This window comes from Symphalangus syndactylus, chromosome 14 (assembly GCF_028878055.3).
Source record: "Symphalangus syndactylus isolate Jambi chromosome 14, NHGRI_mSymSyn1-v2.1_pri, whole genome shotgun sequence".
Lineage (NCBI taxonomy): Eukaryota > Metazoa > Chordata > Mammalia > Primates > Hylobatidae > Symphalangus > Symphalangus syndactylus.
Window position 1 is genome coordinate 23,534,116 of NC_072436.2, and position 20,209 is coordinate 23,554,324.

Sequence of the window (20,209 nt, forward strand, 5' to 3'; positions counted from 1 at the left end):
CTCTCCTTCATTTATGTTTTTGAAAGTAAGGTCAATCCGCGTTGAAAAAGATGACTTTATTATGTTTTTGAGTTTTAAGAGCATTGTATAATCTATTCTTTTATCTTACTGAAAGGAAATGTTTTAAGGTCAAAACATTTGCAAAGCTGCACACTGTTACCATTTTTGTAAATTTTTTCATTTTAAATGTAGATGCCCTTTCACTTCAGGCTGATAAAATGTTTGCTACTGATTATGTCTGTTACTGGTGTTGTATAGACACATCTTTTCTATTTGCCCCAGGATTTGGATGAAGTAATTGATCACTAATGAACTACAGTGCTGGTGAGATGTGTAAGGTGAGACTGCAGTTAAAAATGATTTCCTTTTTTTCCTTCTTTATTTTAATCAACTCGTAAGAGTTAGGCTGAAACTGAGTAATTTGATGGGGCCATCTTTGTTTTCCAAATGTATCACTCAGTCAAATGGGTCTATGGGCAGGGCTAGATTTAGAAAGGAAAAATATGTTGAATGTACCAATCTTTTCAGTTGCTCCAACATACTCAAACATAGTGGTACTTAACTAAGAGCCAAATGTTACTTGCAGCTATTCTTGATCAGTATCTTTACCAGGGATAATTATAGTTTGCCTATTCAAATTTTCTTGCGTAACTTGGATGTCTTAATTTTATTTGTGTTTTGGTGTCTATCACCTACTCTACGTTTAGTCCTGGTGATTATGTATATGGATTTTGTGTGTACCTGGTTTGTGGGACTCGTAAAGTGTACCCTTTCCGTTGGAAAGAATTAGGCAGGTCAATCACTCCTGCTTTTATTTTCTGAAAAATGGAGTAGTACTTTTCTCTTTAATAATTATTTTGAAATAAAGATGATAGTGTTGAGATTTGTTTAGCTTATTAGGGATAAGACTAGTTTGTCATTATGTCCTGATCACACGCGGTGTGTGAATTTATTCAAAGTGCTTTATTTAATCTAATTTGTAATGCTTTGGATTTAAAGGATATTATTGATACAGTGTTAGTGAATTGTTTTTCTGTGCTACAGACAGGAAGAGAAGTTTGCTACTTTTACATTTTTCACAAGGAGTTTTCTCAACTTTAAATGTTTTACTAAGTTGTTTTTTTTTTTTTTTTTTTTTTTTTGAGACGGAGTCTCGCTCTGTCACCCAGGCTGGAGTGCAGTGGCGTGATCTTGGCTCACTGCAAGCTCCGCCTCCCAGGTTCACACCATTCTCCTGCCTCAGCCTCTCTGAGTAGCTGGGACTACTACAGGCACCCGCCACCACGCCCGGCTAATTTTTTGTATTTTTAGTAGAGACAGGGTTTCACCGTGGTCTCGATCTCCTGACCTCGTGATCCGCCCGCCTCGGCCTCCCAAAGTGCTGGGATTACAAGCGTGAGCCGCCGCGCCCGGCCAAGTTTTTTTTTTAGAAAAACATAAGTAATTGTGGTCGATTGGTTACTGTAGTTTTTTTTTTTGTTTGTTTCTCCACACATCTGGGCCTCTGGATTTTGAAATCCTCTCACAAATTTTTCATGTCTATCACAACATCTGTTTAAGATGAATAAGCTGTCCTTTTTTTTTTTTCTAGATTGAGGCATGTAATTGACATTTTGCCTTAAAAAAATAAAAACTTAGGAAAAGAAGGTGGACATAAACCAAGATTCTTTTTAAGTGCACATACCACATTTTCTTGTATTTGAAACTCAGCAGTGCTTATGTTTATTTCATATAATTTTTATTTTTGGCAGAGCAAATATGGATTTTTAAATTTATTTTTATTTTGCAGATGGAGGCATATTCCTGCCTTAGACCTCCCAATTTGAACTTTATATATATATGTGTGTGTATATATATGTGTATATATGTGTGTATATATATGTGTGTATCTATATATATAGATAGATTTTTTTTTCTTTTTTTTTTTTTTTTGAGACAGAGTTTCACTCTTGTTGCCCAGGCTGGAGTACAATGAGGTGATCTCAGCTCACTGCAACCTCTACCTCCCAGGTTCAAGCAATTCTCCTGCCTCAGCTTCCCGAGTAGGGATTACAGGCTTGCGCCACCACACCCGGCTAATTTTGTATTTTTAGTAGAGAGAGGGTTTCACCATGTTGGTCAGGCTGGTGTCGAGCTCCTGACCTCAGGTGATCTGCCCGCCTTGGCCTCCCAAAGTGCTGGGATTACAGGCGTGAGCCACCATGCCTGGCCTTATCTTTTTTTTTTGAAACCTACAGATAATTTTGTGGAAAGGAGCCAGTGGTCTGCTTTTTGCCTGTGGAGATGTTTGTAGTCTAAAATGGAATACTTAGAAGTAGGTAATCTTGTGTGGCTAGTGTTGTTTGACCTGAATTGTGTCAAGACATTTTCCACAGTTCTCACACATGTAGACTATGTGAAGTGTTAGTATTCATTTAAAAGCGAAGTTAGTGGTTGGCCACTGAACAACTTGTTACACAAAGTATTCTAAAATGGGAAATGCCATAGTATTGAAGGTTGTGGTGAGGTAGAAGTCTGTGTCTCTGAGCTGAATAAAGACAGAGCTTTTTTAGTCTGTCCTTTTGGCTGGGAAGCTAGGACACTATTTTTAGGTAAGGCTGTAGTTTTTGGGAGTGAATACCTTTCTATTAGCTGGTAAACTTGATTATTGCATTTGTTAACAAGAAGTTTTATTTTCTAATGCCATAGATATTAAAATGCATTGTCTTAAAGTTGGTATATATTTATAGACTGTCCAGTTTTCACTGGAAGAGGAGTGATGCCAAAACAACAGGAAAAGTCATTTTTACTTGCAAAGGGCCTCGTGTAATTAAAAAATCTACAGCATATTCATGAAAGGCTAAGAATAGTGCAGAGGGACCTACAAGTAAGTAGCCCAGATCTTACAGATGCATGCGTTCTGTGTTTAAGCAGTAGGCTTGGCGTTAATATTGAATGTAGATTAGTCTATAATTGTCTGTCAGAGACCCTAAGATCCAAATACAGGCCCCATACAAGAAATAAGGACCTTTGCCTGTTGTTTCAAATGTATAGAAGATTTCGGGCCAGGTTTATCAACAACAGTTATCCAAGAGATGGGGAGGAACTACTTAAAAAATTATAAGCACATTTTTAGGTTTAATTTTCATAAACTTAGGTGAATGTACATGCAGATGTAAGCAGATGTAATTGGATTCCTAAGTAATGTTTTGAAATGTTTTCTAGAAGAAAAGTGATACAAGTGGAGAGTATACCATACCATCTTACCATTCATTTCAGTTGATGAGTGCAGTCAGGGTTACTTCTGTAGCATTGGCTAGAAGCAGCATATAACGTGATGGTTTATTGCTTTGAGGGTGGCTGGGATAATAGTTTTCAGTAATCTTGAATCTGTTAGAAGTTAATATTCCTCTTTTTAAAAGACCACTGTAGATGTAATAGGAAGAAATTTATATATACATGTAATATTTTGGTCAACTTTTAATTATTTAAAAGAAATGGAAAGTTTTCAACTAATACCAACAGTCATACCAACTTGTTTACTTTTGTGAATTGTACTGGGTCAGTTTCTCCAAGTAAGAGCAGGAGGTTGTTTGGTAAAGCAGAGTGTATACATACATCTTGTCTTTGAACAAAAAAGAACTTGATTCATCGTCAGGTTCTTCAAGGAATGCATGGCATCTTTGTTGACTGAACTATTCTGAAGTGTGAATGTTTGTGATTTTTGTCATTTCTGTGCCGTATTTTAGTTGTTCTTGTCACTTCTGAATTTGCCTTTTTTGCTTCCTTCTGCAGAAATTATCTTTGTTGTGATGAAAATATCCTATAATGCGAGCTTCCTGTCAGGCAACATGTTTAACTAATACAGTTTTAAAAAATTATTTACTTTTATGCAAAACTCCTGTATACTTATGGTAAACAAATTTGAGCAGTACTTAAGCATGTAAAATAAAAAAGATTAAAAAAAGAAAAGCCTCTGTTTTTCCTCTGTCTCTAGTCCTGCTCCCTTGAGCTGAATCTGGTAAAACAGCTGGGTGTCATTTAGCTTTTGGAAGACCTCTCTATTCCTGAGATATTCTGGCAGTGTGGAAGTAGAGTGAGAAGTCAGAAAAGGCATGGTCATTGAACCAGAGTTTGGATGTTGTGCAGGGACTGTTCTGTTCTTATTTTCTGAGATAAGTAATAATGATAAACTACCATCAGCTTAAGATAACTGTAATTTGAATTGTGAAACACGAAAACAGTTAATTCTTTAGTCAGGTTGGTAAAGTTTTGGTTTGTCGATCTTTTAAAAGAAGTATGCGTGAATTGAATTCATGTAATGTTAGGGCTGGTGGGGGTTAATGGTAGTAATGAATTACCATCTGTTGAATTTTACGATGAGCTGCACAGCATATTTACTATAGGCTTTTTATAACTCATCATCTCCTTTAATTCTTATAGCAACTCACGAGATAGTTGTTTCCATTTTACAAAGGAAGAAATTCAGGCTTAAGTGTGACTCAACTAACGTAACGTCACGAGACCAGTAAAGTAGTGGAGCTGGTGTTCTTTCTGGAAAGCCTGTGCTCTTCTTTCTCTAGCTAGTCTAAGTGACTTATTTTCCAGATAAGGAAATTTAGTCCTGAAGAAATTAAATGAGTTGCTCAAGGTCACACAGCTCAGTAGTAGCAACATTAAACCAAGCTCGTTTTTAATCTTTGGAGGCTTATCTCAAGACTCTTGGTCCAGTGCTGGTCATGCTACATTTTATTGAACTAGTGTAGACCAAAAGACCATATGCTGGGAATCTTGGATACAAATGCTTTGGAACTGATATCTTGGTGAATGGTGTTTTCTACTATGTATTAAAAAAACTTTCTTCTTTGTCTTTCAGAAATTATAAAGAGCTCTGATGGGCTATTTGGGTGATACCCAGTGCAGTGAACTGCAGGTGAGTAGGGTTTAGAACTTTATTTAGAAAACAAGAATTTTATAATGCCTGAAAGAATAAGGTGGGACAAGGGCGAAGTGATATAGGGCTGTAGTGAAACAGTGGTAACCTGAAGGCACAGATCCTAACGGAATCGGTTACTTCTGGAACAGACTGAATGATGAACAAGCTCCGGAGAGACTGCTTGCTGCCTTGTCAGGTTAGTGTGTGTGAAATGAGTGAGGGTAGGTTAATCTTCCACTTCTGTTCAGATGAGTAACTGCACAGGGGCTCAGCTTATCTGCGTGCCATTGGAACTTGAGAGGTCCTTTAGTTTTTGTGTCAACATTCTTGAGTGGCGATTACTTTGTGCTCCAGTGAACTTGGTTAAGTATTGAATTGTTTTTCCTGTTATCTGCTGTTTACGGTGTCAAGAATGACTGTATATATCTGCAGTTTTGAGGATCTAAATACTGAGAACATATCAATAGAAACAAAAGGTTGAACTTTTTTTCCTAGTGGTTGTACTACCTCTATTGATACTGTTAGTCTTTCAGATTATTTACTTTTTGCTGAAATGCCTGTTAATTAAAAACAGTTTAGTTGTGAGTCTTTATTATTTCACAGTAATTAATCTTCTTGGTCAGCTACGGTGTCTTTGTCTTTGATTATTACACTTGGAAAATGGTAATACTACAGAAATAAATTAGGAGGCTTTTAATACTTTCCTTATGAGGCATCAGAGTTAAAATTATTATTATTTTTTTGAAACGGAGTTTTGCTTTTGTCATCTAGGCTAGAGTGCAATGGCATTATCTCGGCTCACTGCAACCTCTGCCTCCTGGGTTCAAGCAATTCTCCTGCCTCAGCCTCCTGAGTAGCTGGGATTACAGGCGCCCGCCACCATGCCCAGCTACTTTTTGTATTTTTAGTAGAGACAGGGCTTCACCATGTTGGCCAGGCTGGCCTCAAACCCCTGAAATCAGGTGATCCACCCCCTTCGGTCTCCCAAAGTGTCAGGATTACAGGCGTGAGCCACCGCACCCGACCTAAAATTATTTTTTAATTAATTTTTCTTTTTTTTTGAGAGACAGAGTCTTGGCAGTGTCGCCCAGGCTGGAGTGCAGTGGTGCAATCTCAGCTCACTGCAACCTCTGCCTCCCAGGTTCAAGCGATTCTCCTTCCCTTAGCCTCCCAAGTAGCTGGGATTATAGGCGCCTGCCACCAGGCCTGGCTAATTTTTTTGTATTTTTAGTAAAGACAGGGTTTCACTATGTTGGCCAGGCTGGTCTCGAACTCCTGACCTCATGATCCACCTGCCTTGGCCTCCCAAAGTGCTGGGATTACAGGTGTGAGCCACCATGCCTGGCCATGAATTTTCAATACTTGTCTTTTGTGAGGTATCTTCATCTGCAGAAAGCTTCAGGTCTTTTTTTTTTTTTTTGAGATGGAGTCTCGCTCTTGTTGCCCAGGCTGGAGTGCAATGGGGCGATCTCAGCTCACTGTAACCTCTGCCTCTTGGGTTCAAGTGATTCTCCTGCCTCAGCCTCCCAAGTAGCTGGGACTATAGGTGTGCACCACCATGCCTGACTAATTTTGTATTTTTACTAGAGATGGGGTTTCACCATGTTGGTCAGGCTGGTCTTGAACTCCTGACCTCAAGTGATCCACCAACCTTGGACTCCCAAAGAGCTGGGATTACAGGTGTGAGCCACTGTGCTGGGCTAGCTTCAGCTCTTAATAAAATGACTTTCCATCCTCCCTTTTGCACTCTGGCTAAGACTTAAAAGAATATCTCCAGCTATTTTTTTACTCATCTCGTTTAAGCTGGACTTTTTAGCTTTGTGTTTTTTGTAGTTAAAAAAAATCTATCAGGCCGGGCGTGGTGGCTCACGCTTGTAATCCCAGCACTTTGGGAGGCCGAGGCGGGCGGATCACGAGGTCAGGAGATCGAGACCACGGTGAAACCCCGTCTCTACTAAAAGTACAAAAAAATTAGCCGGGCGTGGTGGCGGGCGCCTGTAGTCCCAGCTACTGGGAGAGGCTGAGGCAGGAGAATGGCGTGAACCCGGGAGGCGGAGCTTGCAGTGAGCCGAGATCGCGCCACTGCACTCCAGCCTGGGTGACAGAGCGAGACTCCGTCTTAAAAAAAAAAAAAAAAAAAAAAAATCTATCTACATTTTGCTTTTAATTGTTCTCAGGTCTCCTGGCCCCTGGTTCTTTGATTTGTCTGAGTCCACACTGCCTTTTAACTGATACAGTCCACTGCTAAGTCAGCAAATTGGCCTTGAGAATCTCAGAGACTTTAATGTGGCGGTACTGTATATTTTTAGGGTTTACAGTGAAACTTGGGCTGACTACTTGCTGATTGGTTAAAGTAATAAATAAGTAAATTGTTAAAGTAATAAATGTTAAACTAATAAATAAAAAAAAATTTTTTTTTCAAGACAGAGTCTCACTCTGTTGCCCCAGGCTGGAGTGCACTGGTGGGATCTCAGCTCACTGCAACCTCTGCCTCCTGGGTTCAAGCGGTTCTCTTGCCTCAGCCTCCCTAGTAGCTGGGACTTTGCCATGTTGGTCAGACTGGTCTCGAACTCCTGACCTCAGGTGATCCACCCACCTTGGCCTCCCAAAGTGCTGGGATTACAGGCATGAGCCACTACGTCCGGCCAGGTTCTTTGTTTGTTTCTTGAGTGTTTGCTTGTTTTGCATGATTTGTCTCCCACTGGTTCATAGGGATGATCAGAGGACCAATTGAGGCAGTTGGCTGGTCCTTGAAAAACTGGGGTTTGGGTTAGTATAGGTCATCATGACCAAGGAGAGTATGAAAACACTCAGTCAAGGCCAAAGTGAGCAGTAGAAGGGAGGGGTGGTCCTTTTGAGACTTTATGAAGCTTGTGTCCTGGAACCCCTTCATTTCCTTGGTAGGGTAGAACTTTATTACTTAATGTTGAATAAATTGATAATAAATTGTTAAATGTTGGGTTATTATCCTAAGACAATTCATTTTCTTTTTGGCATTTCATTTCAAAATATACATTTTTTAATTCATTTTAAATTATGATACATTATAGTTTGATTTTTAAAAACTTACTATATCATGAAACATTTACATCTTATATATTGAAAGGCTGCAAAAATAATTTCATCAAGTCATGCTACAATTTACCTAAGTCTTTTTATGTTAAGTATTTATACCGTTGTCTGGCTGGTTTTCAGTTAACACTTTAATCTACATCATTGTAGATATTGTTGCATTTTTTCTAATGATACCTTAAGGATAAATTTTGGAGTGTATTATTATGTTAAGGGGTATCAATGTTTTTATGGCTCCTCAGATATATTGTCCTACTGTTTTCAAGGGTGTTATACCAGTTTGTGCACCTAACAGATATATGGATATACCTGTTTTACTATAAGTAGTAGAGAAAACCATTTTTTCCTCAGAAGTTTTTGTGAATTTAATAGTGTAAAATGGCACTTTCATTTCTTTGTTATATAATATTGAATTTAACTGTTTGAGCCTCTTTATGGTGAATTGTTTGTTGATACCAGTTGCTATATTATGCAATTAACTGTTGTAGGTTTTGAATGGTAAGGCTGGTATAATATGGTCAGTAAAAATTGTTCACAAGAGTGTGTGGTCGAGGCCAGGTGCAGTGGCTCACGCCTGTAATCCCAGCACTTTTGGCAGATCACGAGGTCAGGAGATCGAGACCATCCTGGCTAACACGGCGAAACCCCGTCTCTTCTAAAAATGCAAAAAATTAGCTGGGCGCGGTGGCAGGCACCTGTAGATCCAGCCACTCGGGAGGCTGAGGCAGGAGAATGGTGTGAACCCGGGAGGCAGAGCTTGCAGTGAGCCAAGATAGAGATAGCACCACTGCAGTCCGGCCTGGGCGAAAGAGCCAGACTCCGTCTCAAAAAAAAAAAAAGAGTATGTGGTCGAAATGGTACATGATCTTGGGAAGAGTGGTTGAAGGGGATCAGATGGATTATTCCAGGATTCAGTTCAGCAAGTATTAGGCATCTGCTGTGAGCCTCTTTGTATCACTGCGTCCTCTGAGTGGTTCTCAAGTTCTTGTGATGGCATGTGCTGGGTTGAAGCAGGACACTGACTTGAGGCTTGACCATTTGTGGGTTCTGGCTTCTGTTGTCTCTCTCTCTCTTTTTTTTTTTTTTTTTTTTTTTTTGAGATGGAGTCTCGCTGTGTTGCCCAGGCTGGAGTACAGTGACACGATCTCGACTCACTGCAACCTCTGCCTCCCTGGTTCCAGCGATTCTCCTGCCTCAGCCTCCTGAGTATCTGGGATTACAGGTGCGCACTACCATGCCCTGCTTATTTTTGTATTTTTAGTAGAGACGGGGTTTCACCATGTTGTTCAGGCTGGTCTTGAACTCCTGACCTCATGATCCACCTGCCTCGGCCTCCCAAAGTGCTGGGATTACAGGCGTGAGCCACCACGCCCGGCCTTCTGTTGTCTCTTTGTGGCTGCTTGGATTGCTGAGAAGACCACCACTGTCTAGGCCATCTTTAACTCATTCAGGGCATACCAGTGTGCCATGGCACACCCTTTGAGAAGCTCTGTTCTGAGGGATCCAAACATAAAGGAAACATTGTTCCGTTGACAAGGAACTAATTATCTGTAGAGAGAATAGGGGCACCCCCAAATGAAAGGACTAATAGGAATTTCATAGGTGCCATCGAAGGGGGCCATACAAGGTGCTTCGGGATTAAGTGGAGGGAGCAATACTGTCTTCTTGGGGATATCAGGGAACACTTCCACTGAAGAGGTGGCATTTAAATCACACCACCAGGAAGCCAAGAAGCAAAGGGAAGAGGGCATTCTGGAGGGAAGTCTGGGGGTTATGTCAGAAATGTGGGTGTCAGGAAATTGCATATCCAAGTTTCCTGGGTCCTAGGATACATAAAGGAATATAATGGAAGGTAAGACTGCCAATAGGTCAGGACTGGGTTTTGGGGAGTTTTTTTTTTAATATTTAACTTTTTGTTATTTTTATTTTTTATAAAGTTAGGGGTCTTACTATGTTCCCCAGGCTGTCTTGAACTCCTGGCCTGAAGCACTTGGCCTCCCAAAGTGCTGGGATTATAGGCCTGAGCCACCACGCTTGGTCTTGGAATTTCTTGAATGGTGGAGTAAGGATGAGTATGATGGATTGTAGGGAAGAGAATTGAGAGACAGGGCCTTTAGTTGGGTTCATAGTAGTCTAAGTGAGGGCGATGAGAACCTGAATTGAGTTGGTGGCCATGGAAAGGATTCAAGAGTTATTTTGGAGGTTGAATGGAGAGATGTGGTGACTAATTAGATGGGGTAGGGTGGGAACAATTAATTCTGTATCTCTGTGTTTTTTTCTTTTTTCTTTCTTTTTTTTTTTGGAGTACAGTGGCTCCATCTCCGCTCTTTGCAACCTCTGCCTCCTAGGTTCAAGCAGTTTTCCTGCCTCAGCCTCCCTAGTAGCTGGGATTACAGGCACAAGCTACCACGCCCACCTAATTTTTGTATTTTTTGTACAGAGGGGGTCTCCCATGTTGCCCAGGCTGGTCTTGAACTCCTGAGCTCAAGCCGTCCACCCGCCTTGGCCTCCCAAAGTTCTATCTCTCTCCCTCTCTCTTTTTTTTTTTTTTTTTTTTTTTGAGACGGAGTCTCGCTCTGTCGCCCAGGCTGGAGTGCAGTGGCGCGATCTCGGCTCACTGCAAGCTCTGCCTCCTGGGTTCAAGTGATTCTCATGCCTCAGCCTCCCGAGTAGCTGGGATTACAGGTGCCCGACACCACGCCTGGCTAATTTTTGTATATTTAGTAGAGACGGGGGTGGGGGTTTCTATGTATATAGAACTTGAGTTCTATGTCTCAAGTCAGAGATGAGGCTGTGGTTTTTATGGTTGGGTGGCTGGAAGAATGGGACATTAAAGAAAAAAAAGAATAGGGAAGTCAGGAGGGAGAATGGCTCTTAGTAGTTTAGAATGAAGATGAATTTGGTTTTGATTGTGTTGAGTGTAAAGAGCTTGTAGAAAGTTGAAATCAGAATTTGAATCCTAGAAGGAACTTCAGAGATTTATTGGGACAACAGCTAAGGAAGTTTAGGGCCCTGAAAAGTTAGAGGACTCTGAGGTCTCACAGTTAAAGCAGAACCAAGATGGAAGCTTCAAGATTCCCAGTCCATGACTTTTCTCTCTGCTTCACACTGAAAAATGCTGAAGGTTCTCAGCGGTGGTGTCTCCTCACCCAGGCAACAGTGCTCAATAGAGAGTAGGAAGTGGCATAGTTATGTTGGGGAGTGAGGACTTTATTTTCTATTTTTTAATTTTAATTTTAAATTTTTTGAGACGGGGTCTTCCTCTGTCACCCAGGCTGGAGTGCAGTGGTGCGATCTCAGCTCACTGCAGCCTCCGCATCCCAGGTTTAAGCGATTCTCCCACCTCAGCTTCCCAAGTAGCTGGGATCACAGGGGCATGCCATCACACCTGGCTAATTTTTGCATTTTTAGTGGATATAGGTTTCACCATGTTGGCCAGGCTAGTTATTTTTTTTTTAATTTTTTTGAGACGGAGTCTCGCTTCTTTGCCTAGGCTGGAGTGCAATGGCGCGATCTCGACTCACTGCAACCTCTGCCTCCTAGGTTTGAGCAATTCTCCTGCCTCAGCTTCCCCAGTAGCTGGGATTACAGTCATGTGCCACCATGGCCAGCTAATTTTTGTATTTTTAGTAGAGACAGGGTTTCACTCAGTTGGCCAGTCTGATCTCGAACTCCTGAACTCAAGTGATCCACCTACCCTGGCCTCCCAAAGTGCTGGGATTACAGGCATGAGCCACTGTGCCCAGCCCAGGCTGGTTATTTTTTAATTAAAAGTTTTTTATTATGGACATTTTCAGACATACAAAAGTAGAAAGAAGAGTGTAATCAATGCCCATGTACCCATTGTCCAACTTCAACAGCTCTCAGTATTGTTTCATCTGTTTCCTCCCTCTACATCAATTATAGTGAAGCAAAAGTAATCTGGTGACCTTAAATTTTGTGTATTAGCAAGTAAGGAGAGTCAAAAAGTTTGATAGGGTATGTTCTTAGGTCTCTGCATGGGGTCTAGAGTAAAGAGAAAGAGGATTAATTCCAGAAGTCCTATGCTGCCTCAATTTTGTGTCTTTGGGCGAATTAACTTAAGTCTTCTGGGACTAAGTCTTGTTTTCCATGACAATGAAAACTTGCTGCTTGTTAAAAATTATAAAATACAATGCCAGACACAGGGGCTCACACCTGTAATCCCAACATTTTGGGAGGCCAAGGCGGGTGGATCATGATGTCAAGAGTTCGAGACCGGCCTGGCCGACATGGTAAAACCCCGTCTCTACTAAAAATATAAAAATTAGCCGGGCATAGCCGGGCATGGTGGTGTGTGCTTGTAATCCCAGCTACTCAGGAGGCTGAGGAAGGAGAATCGCTTGAACCTGGGAGGCGGTGGTTGCAGTGAGCTGAGATTGCGCCACTGCACTCTAGCCTGGGTGACAGAGCGAGGCTCTATCTTGAAAAAAAAAATTATAAAATACAGATGAATAAAAAAGCTGTAATAGCATCACCTGGAGATATTCAGTTTTATTTTTGCAGTAAACTTTTTTTTTTTTTTTTTTTTGAGATGGAGTTTCGCTCTTTGTCCCAGGCTGGAGTACAGTGGTGTGATCTCGGCTCACTGCAACCTCCCCCTCCTCGGTTCAAGCAATTCTCCTGCCTCAGCCTCCTGAGTAGCTGGGATTACAGGCACCTGCCACCACGCCTGGCTAATTTTTGTGTTTTTAGTAGAGACAGGGTTTCACCATGTCGGCCAGGCTGGTCTTGAACACCTGATCTCAGGTGATCCACCCATCTCAGCCTCCCAAAGTGCTGGGATTACAGGTGTGAGCCACCGCACCCGGCCAAAATGATTATTACAAAAATCATTTTGTAATAATTTTAGATTTACAGAAAAGTTAGAAGTATAGGTCAGAGTTCTCATATGTCTTAGGTTTCCATGGCATGTTTGTCAAATGTAAGAAACCATTGTTGGTACATTTCTTTATTTTTTTTTTTCCCGACAGAGTCTGGCTCTGTCGCCCAGGGTAGAGTGCAGTGGCATGATCTCGGCTCACTGCAAGCTCCGCCTCCCCAGTTCACGCCATTCTCCTTCCTCAACCTCCCGAGTAGCTAGGACTACAGGCGCCCGCCACCACGCCCGGCTAATTTTTTGCATTTTTAGTAGAGATGGGGTTTCACCGTGTTAGCCAGGATGGTCTCGATCTCCTGACCTTGTGATCCACTCGGCTTGGCCTCCCAAAGTGCTGGGATTAGAGGCCTGAGCCACCACACCCAGCCATTGTTGGTACATTTCAATTAACTAATTTTTAGACTTTATTTGGATATCACCAGTTTTCCCACTAATACCCTTTTTCGGTTCCAGAATCTATCCAGAATCCCTCAATGAATGTAGCGGTTTTGTCTTCTTAGTCTTTTTTGGGCTGTGATAGCCTCTCATACTTTGTTTTTCATGACAGTTGTGAGAAGTACTATTTGGATATTTAATAGAATGGTCCTCAGTTTGGGTTTCTCTGATATTTTCTTCATGATTAGACTGTTTCTTATCGTTCCTGATTTTCTTATGCAAAATATTCAATACTTACATGTTTTACAAAAATGAGATGACAATTATTTATAATCTGTTTTTTACTTACAAAATGGAATTCCACAATATATATTATTTTGTAATTTGCTTTTGTCACTTCAAATCTTCCCAGTAACCTTATTGTTAACACTGTATAGAAAACTCTGTTCTCAGTTTTAAAGTCTGATTTGAAAATACAGCATTAGAACATAATCTGTTGGTAAATTGAAGATGGCTTTTAAGGGGCTGTGATAGTAGTGGTGGTAGTAGTAATGTGATTCTGTGTCTACACAGATAATCTGGAAGGAAAAATCAAGAAACAAAAAGAATAGACAATGTTTTATAGTAATATAATTTTCTTGGCAAGCAGTAACCTTTTCTAGAAGTCAGCCTTTTAGTATAATTTGCTTGCTTTTTTTTTTGAGATGGAGTCTCGCTCTGCCGCCAGGCTGGAGTGCAGTGCCGCGATCTTAGCTCACTGCAACCTCTGCCTCCCAGGTTCAAGTGATTCTCCTGCCTCAGCTTCCCAAGTAGCTGGGATTACGGGAATGTACCACCAACCCCAGCTAATTTTTTGTGTTTTTAGTAGAGACGGTTTCACCATGTTGGCCAGGATGGTCTCCATCTCTTGACCTCGTGATCCCCCTGCCTCGGCCTCCCAAAGTGCTGGGATTACAGGCATGAGCCACTGTGCCCAGCCTTGCTTGCTTCTTAAGTATGGGTTTTTTGTTTCTTCATATCTTTTAAATTAATAAGCATGTTAAGTGATTTGGGAAGAGGCTCAAACTCTTCAAGAAACAATTTGGAATTCTTCAAACTAAGAAGGCTAGCTCCAGAATTACTGGAAATCCTGAAAAATGGATCAGGAAAAATCAAAGTAATAGATGGAAAAAAAATCTCAATTTTAGCTGTTGATATAATTTTTAGAAAATTCAGTTTATCTCAGTCACTAAAACAGATGGCAGAAGGCCCATCAGGATATTTCTTTTATGTATTTAAAACATTTTATACTCTACTAAATTCCACTTATTCTGAAATTTAAGAGAATTTACCTCTTTATGAAAATGATTATTCAAAATCGACCATGGTTGATGATCGTAGTTTCTAGTTTTCTTCTCTGTAGGCTTAGTCTCTCTTGTAATGCTTCTTGCATACTCAGTGATTTCATGTTTTAGAGAAAAATGCAAGTCTGGCTGAATATTAAGTACAGTACAATGAGTAAAACTACTTTGTAGACTCTTTTGCCTATGTATACTATAGGACTATATAGATTCCAGTTTTGGAAAAATGCAGATGAACTAAAAGGTAATAAAACATGCCTCTTTGTGACTTGACATGCTAATGAGAACTGAATTTGGTTCAGGACAGTTCTTGGTATGCTTGGCATTTAGGCTATTTTAGGTCATCTTTGGGAAATTTAATTATTTATGGAATGGTTTTAGTGAATTGAATGGTTGTCATGGGGATAAAGATGGAATAAAATGGATTCTAATTTATAAGATAGTTGTGTTGGGCAGATAAGGCATTTTACACGATGCATTTAACTCAAGATAATAGATGATTCAGAGGCCAATTAATTCTATAGGAAGTAATGCTATTTTAGTTTTGGAAGGAGAGCATCTTAGAGAAGTAGATCTTGAAGCATTCGTTAAAATCTGGGTGGGATTTAGGTCCAGAGAGAGGCGAGGAAAGGATGTTCTGGGCAGAGGGAACAATGTTATCAGAGTCTCAGAGGCCTGACTGTGTGTGTACTTGGGGCCTGTGCTGGGGTGATGGGCAAGTTAGGTTGTAGCCAGATTGGTGGTGGCCCGGATATCTGCTAATGAGCTTTGACATTATTTTATAGGCATTTCAGAGTTATTGTGCCATCTCTAAAGTAATACTTTTTCTCCCTCAGGAAGCATGATACACTTTAGCCACACTGGCTTACCAGGGCCTTGCTGCTCAGTGGGGAAAGGGGCACATTCTGATAGATTTTCTTCCTCTTCACTTGGGTTATTTTAATAATGTATCAGCTGGGTGCAGTGGCTCATGCCTGTAATCCCAGCACTTTGGGTGGCCGAGGCGGGCGGATCACCTGAGGTTGGGAGTTTGAGACCAGCCTTACCAACACGGAGAAACCCTGACTCCACTAAAAATACAAAATTAGCCAGGTGTGGTGGCATATGCCTGTAATACCAGCTACTCGGGAGGCTGAGGCAGGAGAATCTCTTGAACCCGGGAGGTGGAGGTTGCAGTGAGCCGAGATCGCCTTATTGCACTCCAGCCTGGGCAACAAGAGTGAAACTCTGTCTATTATAATAATAATAATAATAATAATGTATCAATTTGGCTATTCTTTTGTCACAATAAATTTTTTTTTTTTTTTTTTTTTTGAGACAAAGTCTCCTCTATCATCCTGGCTGGAGTTCAGTGGCGTGATCTCTGCTGACTGCAACCTCTGCCTCCCAGGTTCAAGCAATTCTCATGTCTCAGCTTCCAAGTAGCTGGGACTACAGGCTTGTGCCACCACTCCCAGCTAATTTTTTGTATTTTTGGTAGAGGCGGGGTTTTGCCATGTTGCCCTGGCTGGTCTTGAACTCCTAAGCTCAGCAATCTGCTGGACTGGGCCTCCCAAAGTGTATTTACTTTCCAGTTTCAGGTTAGTAACCGAATTTCCACAAGGAAAGCAATTAGAAGAATTAATGGCAAATAACTAACTTAAAAAATGTGGATATCCAATTTTTTCTAGCAATTCTTCTGATATAAATTTTTGTTTTGTTACATAATGAAACGTGCATTTTATTATATTTGTCCTTTAAGTTTTATTGTTTATATAGACAAGTAAAGATATTTTGGGATCTGATTAAGAAACAATTACGGATGTTAGTAATTTCTGTCAAAGGAGATAGTGATTATGGTTAACGTAACTCATCAGTCTTCTAAAACCTTTAGAAATGCAGTCTGATTCATTGCACCTGTTAATTGTGTGGTAGATACATATTTTTTTTCTAATAGGCAAATGTGTAAGACAGATGCAGAAATCATCTTGAATTTAGATAGAAGAAATTTTAGTTACTACTGTGGCCTCTTGCTATTTGATCAGTTTACTTTTGCTTAAAGTCTCTCTGTTAACAAAGGATTTGGTCTTTTGAGATCAAAGAAGACCATAACTACATTACCAAGAGAAGTTAATTTGAGGAATATAACTGATTTTTAAAATAAAAGCATATTTCATGACTTGATTTCAAGGTGGTCTGGTGGTTCTTCTCATACTGTCACAGACAGAGATTCGGAGCGGAAAGATTGATTTTGTTTTTCTTCCAGCATTTACTTTTGGTCCTGGACCAACCATCTAGCTATGATGGAATTCTTCAAAAGTATTCTACATTTTTTGCCAAGTGAGCTCAATCATTGTTCCATTTGGAGAGGTTCTTTTTGAGGCTCCATTCTTGCCTCTAAAACCTACATATGCAGGAAGGGAAGTGCATGGGTTTTCTGTTTATTCACAGCACACTTATTCTGCTGTATTTCCTTCTTTGTAGTTTTAAAAAATCATGTCGGTTGGGTGTGGTGGCTCACGCCTGTAATCCCAGCACTTTGGGAGGCCGAGGTGGGCAGATCACGAGGTCAAGAGATCAAGATCATCCTGGCCAACATGGCGAAACCCTGTGTCTACTGAAAATACAAAAATTAGCTGGGTGTGGTGGTGTGTGCCTGTAGTCCCAGCTACTGGGGAGGCTGAGGCAGGAAAATCGCTTGAACCTGGGAGGCGGAGGTTGCAGTGAGCTGAGGTCACGCCACTGCACTCCAACCTGGGCGACAGAGTGAGACTCCATCTTAAAAAAAAAAAAAGTCAAATGTGACATTTAGATCACATTTAAAAAATAATTCTTACAATTTTATAAAAATTAGCATATAGTAAAATTGATGTTTTTTGCTATACAGTTTTACTAATTTAACACATGTATAGTTTGTGCAACCATCACCACAATCAGGATACAGGGCAGTGTCATCACCTTAAAAACTCCCTCATGCTATTCTTTTATAGTTACCCCTACCCAACCCATACCTGCTCACAACCACTGATCTGTTCTTCATTTTTATAGTTTTATATTTTTGAGAATAAGATTGTATAAATGGAATCATACAGTATGTCAGCTTTTGAGACTGGAGTCTTTTATGTGGCATAATGTTTTTGAGATTAATTCAAGTTATTGCATATATTGAATGCTTGTTCATTTTTGTTGCTGAGTAGTTGTATATCACAAAAAGATCTGTTTATTCACTCATTAAAGGACATTTGAGTTGTTTCCACTTTTAGCAATTATGAATAGAGCTGTTAAGAACATTTGTGTTCAGATCTTTGTGTGAACATAGTTTTCATTTCTCTGTGGTATCTGAGGGGCGAAGGGGATTGCTGGGTCATATAGTGTAGTGTGTGTATTTGATTTTATAAGAAGCTGCAAACCCTTTTTCCAGAGTGGCTAAATCATTTTATATTCCTACTAGCAATGTATGAGGGTTCCAATTACTGTACATCCTTTGGTGTTATCAATATTTTTAATTTAGCCATTCTGATAGGTATGTAGTGGAATCTAATCATGGCTTTAGTTTGCATTTCCCTGATGGCTAATAACACTGAACATCTTTTATGTGCTTATTTGTTATCTTTATATCCTGTTTGGGAGTATCTGTTGAAATCTTTTGCTCAGTTTTTATTTGGTTAGTTTTCTTATTGTTGACTGTTGGGAGTTATTTTTTTTTTCTTTTTTTTTTTTTTGAGATGGAGTCTCACCCTGTCGCTAGGCTGGAGTGCAGTGGTGCGATCTCGGCTCACTGCAACCTCCGCCTCCTGTGTTCAAGCGATCTCCTGCCTCAGCCTCCCGAGTAGCTGGGACTATAGGTGCACGCCACCACGCCCAGATAATTTTTGTATTTTTAGGAGAGATGGGGTTTCACCATGTTGGCGAGGACGGTCTTGATCGCTTGACCTTGTGATTCACTTGCCTCAGCCTCCCAAAGTGCTGGGATTACAGGTGTGAGCCACCACGCCCGTTAGGGAGTTCTTTATATGTTCAGATCTGAATCCTTTTTCAAATAAGTGATTTGTACAAAATTTCTCCCAGTCTCTAACTTGTCTTTCATTCTTTTAACAGTGTCTTTTTCATAGTACAAAAATGTTTAATTTTGATGAAGTTTATCGATTTTGCTCTTTTGTCAGATTGTGCTAAGATGAATCAATTTTAGAACAAGTTTCTGTTTTATAAAAGTGGCAAAAAGTAAGTTAGGGATGGGATACTCTCTGAAAGTTGACTTTTGTGGAAGGATGCAAATGTTACCATTTTATGGAAAGATGGTGCTAGTTAATACACTCCTTCATCTTGGGACACTTAGGACTTTTGCTTAACTAAGGTAATTGGCTTAGGGGTGTGTGTGTGTGTTTACATTTTTTAAAATGGTAATCACTAACATTGTGGTTACTAACACAGAAGTAGTTTTTATAATGCAGAACTATGTTAACCCTGTTTCAGAATTAAAAGGTGATATTTTACTGACACATTTGGTGCTTTTGGGAGTGCTGGACTTTGAGTTTTTACTCTGTTGGAATAGCATTAGAACCTTAGTTGCTTGTGGGCTCAGAATCAGTGTCGTGGTAAAAGTAGGAGTCGTCAGACTGCCTGGATTTGAATCCTGCCTCTGTCGTTTACAGTGTAACTGGGTAAGTTAACTCTGTGCTTCAGTTTCCTTATCTGTGAATGGGAATGATAATAACAATTCTAATATCTACTTTATAGGGTCATTGTGAGGATTAAATTAGATTACGTACATATAATCTTTTCAACATCTGGCACACAATGAACATTCAGTAAAAGCTTCTTGTTATTACTGAAGTAACTTTATAAGTTGTTAAAACAAATGCTCTGGGCTTATATATATATATGTAATTTTTTTTAACAAACTCAAGATTTTATTGTCTTCATAATAAAAGATGACACGTAGAACTGGATCACTTGATCCTTTCTCTTCTTATCTCCTTCCAGTTCAAAATGCTTGCATCTTTTTAATAGCCAGCATTCTCATAGATCTGTTTGGGCTCAACGCACTCAAGTCTTAGTACAGTGTACTTTGTAGTTTTAGCCTTTTTCTGGAAGATCGGCGTAGTTTGCCCACCACAGCCACTCTGTTTCCTGTCATAACGCTGCTTTCCCTGGGCATACAGAGAATCCTTGCCCTTCTTGTACTGTGTCGCTTTGTGGGGTTGGTGCTTGCCACACTTCTTACAGAAAGTCCGGCGGGTTTTAGCAACGTTCACCATGTTTGCGTGAGCAGTATGGGCACGGAAAGCTAGGCTTATATTTTTAAGACACAGAAGAATCATATATCACACTAAGCCATTTGCCTCCCATGCTCACTTATTTTTTCTCTTTACACTTACTGTTATTAGTAATAAATAAGTAATAAATAACATGATCATTGTTATTAATAATTGTGTATACACTATTTTACAAGACAATTATCAGCTCATTTGGTACTGATCAGATTATCTATCTAAATTAAGAATGTCTTGGTTCCAACTGCCTGAAATATCAACCTAAACTGACTTAAGCTGGAAAAAAGTTTCTTGGCTTACCTAACTTCGAAGTCCAGGCACAGCTAGCCATAGCTGGATTCAGGGGTCAGGTGATGTC

The 20,209-nt window shown here is 40.2% G+C and overlaps 1 protein-coding gene and 1 pseudogene across 7 annotated transcripts in view; one reads left to right on the top strand and one right to left on the bottom strand.

Moving 5' to 3' along the window:
• Positions 1-20,209, top strand: part of HELZ (helicase with zinc finger) — a 177,959-nt gene that overhangs the window by 1,724 nt on the left and 156,026 nt on the right. For 4 of the 7 annotated variants that reach the window (XM_055243309.1, XM_063617485.1, XM_055243311.2 and 1 more), the window contains exons 2-3: positions 283-338; positions 4,856-4,912. The gene's annotated coding sequence lies outside the window, so the exon portion shown is untranslated. Of the gene's footprint in view, positions 1-282; positions 339-1,984; positions 2,867-4,855; positions 4,913-5,064; positions 5,112-20,209 lie in introns of those variants that run through there. The other 3 variants (XM_063617483.1, XM_063617484.1, XM_055243308.2) reach the window with 2 other exon arrangements.
• Positions 18,329-20,154, bottom strand: LOC129462865 (large ribosomal subunit protein eL42-like; annotated as a pseudogene).